The sequence below is a fragment of the Triticum dicoccoides genome, chromosome 7B (assembly GCF_002162155.2).
Source record: "Triticum dicoccoides isolate Atlit2015 ecotype Zavitan chromosome 7B, WEW_v2.0, whole genome shotgun sequence".
Lineage (NCBI taxonomy): Eukaryota > Viridiplantae > Streptophyta > Magnoliopsida > Poales > Poaceae > Triticum > Triticum dicoccoides.
In genome coordinates, this window is record NC_041393.1 from 755134634 (window position 1) to 755145049 (window position 10416).

Genomic DNA, 10416 nt, shown 5'->3' on the forward strand with positions numbered 1-10416 from the left:
ATTGGTAGGAAAAGACCATCGCTCGTCCCCGACCGCCACTCATAAGGATGCACAAGCCAGGTACACTTCATGTTTCAAATTTGTTACACAACTTTAACCATACGTGCATGCTACGGGATTTGCTAACTTCAACACAAGAATTATTTAAATTCATAATCACCCAACTAGTATGACTTTAATATCACTACCTCCATATCTCAAAACAATTATCAAGTATCAAATTGATCATAGCGTCCAATTCACTTCCTATGATAGTTTTTATTATACCCAACTTGGATGCCTACCATTCTAGGAACAATTTTATAACCATAGCAAATACCATGTTGTTCTAAAAGACTCTCAAAATAATATAAGTGAAGCATGAGATACTAGTAATTTCTTCAAAATTAAGTCACCACCGTGCTCTAAAAGGTATAAGTGAAGCACTAGAGCAAAAACTATCAAACTCAAAAGATATAAGTGGAGCACATAGAGTATTCTAGCAATTTATAATCAAATAGGCTTCTCCCAAAAGGTGTGTACAGCAAGGATGATTGTGGTAAACTAAAAATCAAAGACTAATATAATACATGACGCTCCAAGCAAAACACATATCATGAGGCGAATAAAAATATAGCTCCAAGTAAAGTTACCAATGAACAAAGACAAAAGAGGGGATGCCTTCCCGGGGCATCCCCAAGCTTAGGATTTTGGCTATCCTTGAATATATTGGGGTGCCTTAGTCATCCCCAAGCTTAGGCTCTTGCCACCCTTTATTTCATAGTCCATAAAAGCTTTACCCAAAACTTGAAAACTTCACAACACAAAACTCAACAGAAAATCTTATAAGCTCAGTTAGTGAAAGAAAACAAAACCACCACATAAGGTACTGTAATTAACTCATTCTTTATTTATTTTGGTGTTAAACATGCTGTATTCCAACTTCCTTATGGTTTATAAACTAATTTACTAGCCATAGATGCATTGAAATAAGCAAACAACACACGAAAAACAGAATCTGTCAATAACAGAACAGTCTGTAGCAATCTGTAACTAACGCAAACTTCTGGAACTCTAAAAATTATACCAAAATAGGAAGTCCTGGAAAATTTGTTTATTGATCAGCAGCAAAAAGAATCAACGCAAAAGCATGTTCCTGTGATTTAACAAAATTCTATTCGTGCGTGCAAAGTTTCTGTTTTTCAGCAGAATCAAATCAACTATCATCATAGGTTATCCTATAGGTTCTACTAGGCTCAAACACTAATTAAAAGATAAAATCACATCTAAACAGAAAGTAGATGCAAGATTTATTAGTAAACAGGAGCAAAAAACAAAAAACATAAATAAAATTGGGTTGCCTCCCAACTAGCGCCATCGTTTAACGCCCCTAGCTAGGCATAAAAGCGAAGATAGATCTAACGAGTGCCATCTTTGGCACTAAATTCATTAATAGAGAGCTTGTGATCTCTAGGGATTTCTCCCCTTTTAGCAATGGCTAAACCTTTAGGCAAAAATTCAAGAAATTCATTGGTAGCAAAAGGTTCCTTAACGATATAGAGACAATGGGGAAGAACACTTATGGATTTGAGATCCGCGTCCCCCTTACTAGAAGATTCACCCTTATTTTTAGGAACATAAATAAACTTGGCAGTTTTAGTAGGGGGTTTTGGAGTGTTTTTCATGAGGGAAAACGCGGAACCTAAGTTTGTAATGATATCCTCAAGTTTACCGATTCTAGCAGAGTCTAGATCTATTTTTTCATTGACTATAGGTTCTTTTCTTTAAGATTTTTCAAAGTAACTCCAACCCTAGATCCAAATTGGGTAATGTGATTATGAATATTTTTATCCAAATTTTCAATCAACTCAACAGTGGCAATTTTATTTTCAATAATCTCAAGCCGTTGCATAACGTGTTCTAAAGTTAAAACAGTTCCATTGATTGAAAGAGGAGGTGGGCCAAACAAATCTAACATAGCATTATAAGCATCAAACGTATGGCTACTCATGAAATCACCACCGGTAGCAATATCAAGAACACATCTATTCCAATGAGTAATGCCTACATAAAAATTGTGGAGAAGAACGGAAGTAGCAAGCTTCCTAGTAGCTTTACATTGGGCATTGCAAATTCTATGCCAAGCATCTTTTAAATTTTCTCTCTACCTTTGATTAAAATTGACAATTTCTTGTTCGGGAGTGAGAATAAGGATAGGAGGACTATCCATGGCAAATGGAAAAAGGCAAGCGAAAAAGAGAGGAGGAGATTGGGAAAGAGAGGGCGAATAAAACGGCAAGGGTGAAGTGGGGATACGACCATGTTATGGCTTGGTAGGGCGTAAGGGTTTCAAGGATTCTAGTGTGTGAGTGAATGTTTGTCACCTTTATCCTTAAGCACGGTTCCTGAGATGCCAATTGTTCTATCTAGTCCTTCACCTCAGATCACCTTATACTATTGAAAGCATCATTCGTATAGGTCAACTCCAATCATCACTCATGCTATTCATATCCTCATGACTCCCGAGAGGATGTCTAACAAAATCATATATGTCTACAATCCCCAAACTCATATGTATGTCTACCCCTAAAAATCCATAGGTAGAACAAATAAGCTGCTAAGCTAGAACGTGACAATCCAAGTGCTCAGCCTGTTCTTCCAAGGTCTAAGATAAAGCACCTCTATCCTAAGGAAACACGTCGTATGCCACTCCAAGATCTTGTTTCCTTCCTATGAATCAACTCCAGCAGCCCATTAACTTCCATCAATCACTACACAATCCATTAATTTCTACAAATCCAATGTTTATGGTGTTCCACATGATCTTCAAAAGTCCTTATAATCCCCAAATACTTGAAAAGGGCTATTTTTGCTATAGTCAGTCCACCGATTCCCGTTATTATGATCTAGTAATACTCCAAGGTCAAGCTCATAAAGATGCCTAATTAAACTCCGACAATTAGTCCAATCTCCTAGCTTATCGTCCACCGAGAAACATGGTATCACGATCGAGATCATCAGTCTAAATCCAATTTACTCCGAACCATGTAGACTTACTCAGCATCTATATTCAACTAGAATCACCTATTTAAATCCAAATCTCTTGTCCAACGAGGGATCCTACATGTTTCCCTCAAGTTATTTACGTAATATCAACTATCTCCTATCCATATCCACTGGCTAAGTCAAATCCTTATAATTCCAAGAATTTCAGCTTGCAATCATAATTGTCCTATTAAATCCAATTTACTCAGGGGTAATGAAAGCTATGCTAATCTATACTCATGATCCCACCAAGTTCATCTATCAACATGGTAGCCTTATAATCTACCAAATAGTCTCATATAATTCCTCAAGTCACTGACACAAACTCATCAAATCATTTGTCCTCTGTTCTTATATCCTCAAATTGGTCTTCCCTATGGCATCATCAGTTTTGGTGCTATCTTAGGAAGATAATGTGCTCATTCACTATGTCCACTAGTTCCCTAATGAACCCAGTGATAAGCAAGGTTACGGAGGCTTAACCGGTTCTCTTGCAATCCTGTGGGTTAAGCACATGGTTAAGGATTCGAGATGGGTTATCTCATGAAGACTCGAAGGTTCTAGGAATGGGTTTCTAGTCTGGAGGGTTAAACATAACTCTACGGGGTTTCACTTGGTCGAGGAGGCTGCAACAAAAAGTCTTTAGTGCTAGTTGGTCGCCGAAGCAGACTCCTTGGTGCATCTTGTCTTGATGGTCTTCAGTTGAGGAGAGATATGAGAGGGATAAGTAGCATAAAAGGGGGATGCCTAAAGGGGGTTCTATAGTGCAGGTGCAAACAAACAAGTGCCAAAAAGGCCAAACACAAACAACAAAATAAGGCAGGTGATATAGTTGCGTACTTGTTGCCTAGGGCAAAAAGGGCGACTGATATCAAAACACAAACAAATAAAAAAAACAAGCAACACACAATCATGGTTCTATTCGAACCATCATACGGACTCGACTGCGCATAGGGGGTACATGACTCATCCTACCCTAGGGGTTCTCGGACTAAGTAGTCGTGCTTTACTTCGTGCCTCGTGTAGTCTTCTGAGCTTTCCTCCGGTGTTTCTACGTCTCTTGTAGTTGTTCGATGAAACGATCCAGGTTGAGCCTGAAGATTCTTCAACAACTTTTTGCCTGTTGAAGTGATGGGGTGAAGGTGGCTCCTCATAACTGGCATTTACTTGGTCTTGTATTGTCTTCTTAATCACGACGATCCCTTTTTGTCTTCTAAGCCGTCGATGGTACCAGGTAGGTAATCCTTTATGCAATGACATTATCAAGGCATAATAGAGGTCCATCATGTCGGTTACGTTGATGACAACATCAACACCAAGAGCGGGGGATGAGGAGAACCGTTTTCCTGCTCACTATGGTGAGGCGGACCAAATGGCTAGGTTCTCATCCATTGGTGGTTGCCGATACAACAACGGTAGTGACATGGTTACTCTATTAGCGATGTATATCATGATCTTGCATATTCTAGGCCCTGATCATCATAGGCTAAGGTTGCATCATCTTGGGGCAGTGTCAAGGGTGTCACCATCTCCTGGGTCTTCAGGTCCTCATTCCTCGAGGATGTAACTTCTGTTGGTATCGTCTTGTTGTGATGTCGCCAATCTTGTGTTCAGGAGATGTGGGCGAATGTCTCGCAAGGTATCTTCCTTCTAGATTATCCACGAGGATTACAAGGAATCCAGTGGTCAGGGGCATAAGGGTTCTAGCGACCAAAGGTTTTGAAGGGGAAGAGATCAATAAGGAAAGTATACCTTAGTTTCCGAAAAACTGAGAAGGGAAGAGAAGTATAGGTAGTTTTGAAAACTAGTAGTAGTTTTGGAAATAGTTTTACCCTAACTAACGACCATGCTAACTAAGGCTTCCTACAGTCAGGATGGCTCTGATACCAGCTCTGTAGGGACCCCGACTCATAAATCGAGATCACCGAATGCACGTGTATAGTGATCCCAGAGATCAATGCTCACTGAACACACAGAAGCTGAATAACAAGAGTCTTACATCCATACATGCCGTCTTACACAAATTGTGACCATTATGGTCAAGTCTTACATTGATAAAGCCTTAAGGGCTGAACATCAAATGAAACACAAACAGCGGAAATCTTCGTCGGTAAGTAGAACCCATGCCATCTGCCTTAACCCTACAGGCATTCTGACTGGGAAACGTCCCAGTTCGCATGTTCGTCTCCAAAGAACTCTTCTTCGAACTCTGGTTCTTCCATGCCTGGTCAATTAAATAACCAGTGGCAAGCCAATGAGTACTTTGAATGTACTCGCAAGCAACCCATGTTTTTGGTTCAAGATAGAACAATGCATGGTATAGGTAAATTTTTACAGAAAGCTAGTTTTGAGTGCAATGACATGTTCAACAACTTGTAAGACATGCATCAAGAGAATTCAAGTAACCATGAGGACAGGTTACAGATATCAACATAAATAGAGTGGGCACCAACCCATCTCAATCATGTCAAGTCCCTTGACTTGACCCAAGTCATTTTATCAACACACACACACACACGGTTTGTAAACATGTGGACGTAGCCCAAGAGCGGTTACCCAACTGTCCTTGACCGTGGACACGACTATTCGAATAGTTTTACACTCTGCAGAGGTTGCACACTGTACCCACAAGATCCGGGGAACTTCCGTGTCATCCACGACCCGCGATACCTCAAGTACCCGGGGTAAGCACCCGATCACTACCTTTGCCTAGACGACACTAACAAGGAGTCCACTTGTTGTTTTGTATCCTCACGATGAACATCATACGAGACTCACTCGAGATCGTAACATCCGAGAGGGGACACAACGGTGTATCTGGTGCCCTGTAAAGACAGTCATGGCCGCCCTACCTGGCACGACCCAGTCCCGAGAGCGAGCACCAACTCTCCCCCATCACTAGTAGTGTGGGCTCCAAGCTAGTATCGGCCTAGGTAATCAATAATGCACTTTCCCATATAAGGGTAGAGTGGTTGCGCATGTAAGTTTGGAATAACGGTCGCAACTTAAACCAATCCATTTTTGAAAACAACACACACACTTGCCTTGGCACACCACTTCGTCATCAAGTGGCTACCCAACTCATCATCTCCCTCGGGCGTAAGTGGCACCCGACGGGGTTTTCGAAAAGTCCTTTGAAAATACTTTGCCTCCATCACTATGCATATTCCCGTCCCTTTTTGCGTAGCACTACTTTAGCATCCTATCTACTCCCACCGGCATAACCCTCATAAGTAGGTAGGGTCATGCACAATGCAGGTATCAACGAGGAAGTACGGTGGCAACCATCGAAGTGGTTATCACCCCATCATGATTCTGTTGCAACAACGATAAGGTACTATATGACATGCATAAAAAGGGTTTCATAGACATGGTCAAAGGGCTGCTTGCCTTGGTATTCAAAGTCTTCAAGTCCTTCTCCTTCTTCTTATCCAACTACTTCTTCAAATACGAGATCTATTCGCCGCAAAAGAAATGACGGGAAAATAAGGTAATAGTAAAACAGAAAAATCAAAGTGCTCAGAAAAATGTCAACTTATTTTTGATAAATACTAGGGAGAAATCTAAGAAGGGGAAAATTCCTAGTTTTGGATTTGGAGTTAAGGAATAGTGGAAATAGATTTCCAAAGGAGGATTTAAATGCTCAAATTTGAATTTAAATTTGAACAGTGCAGAAAAGTTTGATGGATATTTATGAAAATTACACCATTAAATAGGTGGGATTTTTAGAAAAATATGGGAGTTGAAATTATTGCATTTGGATGAATATTTTATACTGTGGAATATTTGGAAAAGTGACAGAAAAATAAAAGGAAAATGGCAGTGACCCACTGGGCCAGAAAGGCCACAGTGCAGCAGGCCTAGGGGGGACTCATCCCGCGCGAGGCTGCCACGTCGAAGGCGTAAAGGCAAAATACGCCTTCAGCCGTCGCAGCGAAACGGTTCGCGCGCGTCCGTTTTAAACCTGACGGGTGGGGCCCACCCGTTAGTATGTGAGGCTGACTGACGGGCCCCACGGACGTCGTCTTCAACCTCGGGCCAGAGAGGGAGGCGAGCTCACCGGCGTCGCTGTGGTCGACGACGAGGCGATCCGAGGGCACCGATGTGCTCAGGGCGGAGTCGCCGTTCGGGTGGAGGTGGAGTTGGTCGCCGGGATGCAGGGGTTCGCTGGCGACGAGGAAGCCGACGGCAGAGCTTCGGGAGGAGCTTGCCCCGGTCGATTCCGGCTGCGATAGAGAGGGGAGACAGAGGGGAAATGGTGAGTGGGCTCCTGCGGTTCCAGATCGAGCGAGAGTGGGAGCGGAGAGGGCCCGTACCTCGCGAACTCCGGCGAGCCGAAGCGGTGGAGCTCGAGCTCGATCTCGAGCTCGGGCGGCTCTGGAGAGGAACTGGGGGTGCAGGGGGAGGGTTTGGTGGTGCAGAGAGCGAGTGGTGAGGAGAGGAGGGCTCAGGGAGGCCTTTAAATAGGCGAACGACGAGGTCCCGTAGACCCGTGCGCCGGCGAGCTCACGCTCGTCGCTGCAGGGCTTGGGGGAAGAGGGCGTGGTGTCTGGGGTGTTCCTGGACGTCGACTACGTTGGGAGGGATAGAGAGAGGGAGTGGGGAGAGGTCAGAGACGCGCGCGTGTGAGCCGCACCATTGGCGCGCTTGGGCGGCCTCTGTTTGCTAGCGCGGAGGCGCGAGGAGGAGGAGAGAGGAGGGGGCCGACCGCGTAGCGTGTTGCGGACGCCGAGGCGCATCGGCAGGCGCGCGGGGGAGGCCCGAGGTGGCCGGAGGCGGTTGGAAGGGGGCGGCTACAGTGCGGGAGCGCACTGTAGCGCGCTCCAGAGCGCCCAAATGGCCGGCATGACATTTTCTATGCCTTGTGGGTGCGGGCAACCGTTTCCAGTAGCTCAAGGGTGGAGTAAAGAAGGAGGGGAGGCATTGAATGCTCTGGATGGCCTGTGGGGTGAGGAGAGAGGTGAGGAAGAGGGAGAAAGGGGCTGTCCAGAGAGAGAAAGTGGGGTTTTACCCATCCAATAATTGAGCTGTGGACTTTCCATTGTTACTGGAGGTGAAAGGGGTCTACGAGGAGCTGTGGTAAAAAGTGGAGGTCATGGAGATTAGTGGAAGTGGTCAAAAATGGAATTTTGGTAAAGTGGCAGAAGGTGTTTGATGCTTGTTTGGTCAAGCAAATGAACTCCAAATGCCATGAGACTCCACAGGGTGAAATGACACATAAAATTAGGGCCCTCCACCAATTTGGAGCTTATTTTGGCAAAGTTGCCAATGCAATCTTTGTAAACCCTAGAAATGAGCAGAAATAGACTTGTGTAGATCTAGCTGAGCAAATCACTTCTCCTTGATGCACCACTTGCTGTAGTGGCCTCATTTGGTCATGTGAACATGCTCACCAAAGTTGGGGTCAAGGAGAGAAATTTGGTAGTACAAAGTTGTTAAACTTTGGTTCTGGACAGGAAGGGTTTTGGGGCACTTTGATCAAGACAACATTTTTTCCAACTTGTGGCATTTGGTCTAGATGAATGATTAGGCCGTTTGAGCATGTTCACAAGGTTTGAAAACATTTGGACATGTTTGGCAATGTAAAGTTGCTCAAACTTCAAAATGGACAGAAATGGTTTTGAGGGGATTTCATGGGGTTATACTATTCTCCATGACATAATACTTGTCAAGATCATCAAACATGTCATATGTGACATGATATAATTTTCTTGGAATTTTTGGAGAATATTTCATTTGTAAATATTTCAAAAGCTTGAAATATCCAGAAAGGGTTTTTGAGGTATCTGACCAATATTTTGAACATGACCATGTGTTGAAACTCTTATATATGGACAATATATGTCCTATGAGTTTCCCTAAATTTTGTCAAATATTTTTGAAGCAATAAAATAAATTTTTCCCTATTAAAGACCATTTCTGGCCTTAAGAAAAAGCTTTTAAATAAAATAGGAAAATAACTTTTAAAATTATATTTTTGTGGTTTCTGGGTATCCTATATATAATAGGAGTCAAATATATTTTTGGAAAGATTTTTACTGCCCTTAATTAAGTACTTGCAGTGCAAACCTCAATTCAGGGGTTTTTGGAAAACTAATTTTTGAAAATACTTTTTGGCCAAATTACTTTTGTAAGAAAATACTATATTGCTATATACACATGGCATGATCATTGGGAAAAGGTTTTGGATCAAGGAGATGAAGTATAGGAGGTGAGGCTATGTTGACTTTTAAGAGCACTTGAAAACACAGAGAGAAAACCAACTCAAATAAAAAGTCAAATAATGCAAAAGTTTTTGTCAAACCACACTTTATCATGATTTATCATCTTAAGTGTTGTGCCATGAAAATCAGGGTGTGACAGACCTACCCCCCTTACAAGAATCTCGTCCCCGAGATTCCCAGACTAGGCGCGGAAAGGAATATGGAAACTTGGATTTGGGGTAGTCTTCAAGTCCTCATGTTGCTTCTGCTTCCGTGTAGTGCTCCATTGAGCTTGAAGTACTTGATGATGTGGCTTCGTGTATGACGCTCTTTTTGATCCAGGTTGCTAATGGGTAGCTCGCGGTAGGTTAGATTGGGCTAGGGGTCGATGGCTCGATGGTCAATGCCCTCGTAGAGATCGGGCAAGTTGGGAAGTTGGAAACACTTCTGGATTGTGATGCATGGAAAACGTTGTGCACAATGGGTAACTCAGGTGGTAACTCTAGCTGGTAGTCGTCTACTCTTCGTCTTGAAGTGATCTCAGAGGGGGTTGTCAAATCTTGGAGTGGGTCTCCTTGTCATGGAAACGCTTGGTCCCTTAGAGAGGACTGGCTTGCAGATACACATGGTCTTTGACGCGGAAGTATACTTCTTGAAGATGGTGGTTGGTGTAGTTCTTCCTCCTAGACATGACGATCTTCGGATGTTCCTTGACCAGCTCAACGATTCTTCTTCCGTCTTCGGGTAGGCAAGTATGTCACCAAAGAAAGATGACAACTAACTTGTCCAAGCACTCCATGAAGTCTATGGGGTACGTAAGGTGGGCTGAGGCATTGGTGGTGGTCACGGTTGAGTATTGGACAAGGTCTTATCGATCTAGAGCCAAAGCCCAAGGTCAGGATACGACCATGTTGTGGCTTGGTAGGGCATAAGGGTTTCAAGGATTCTAGTGTGTGAGTGAATGTTTGTCACCTTTATCCTTAAGCACGGTTCCTGAGATGCCAATTGTTCTATCCAATCCTTCACCTCAGATCACCTTATACTATTGAAAGCATCATTCGTATAGGTCAACTCCAATCATCACTCATGCTATTCATATCCTCATGACTCCCGAGAGGATGTCTAACAAAATCATATATGTCTACAATCCCCAAACGCATATGTATGTCTACCCCTAAAAATCCATAGG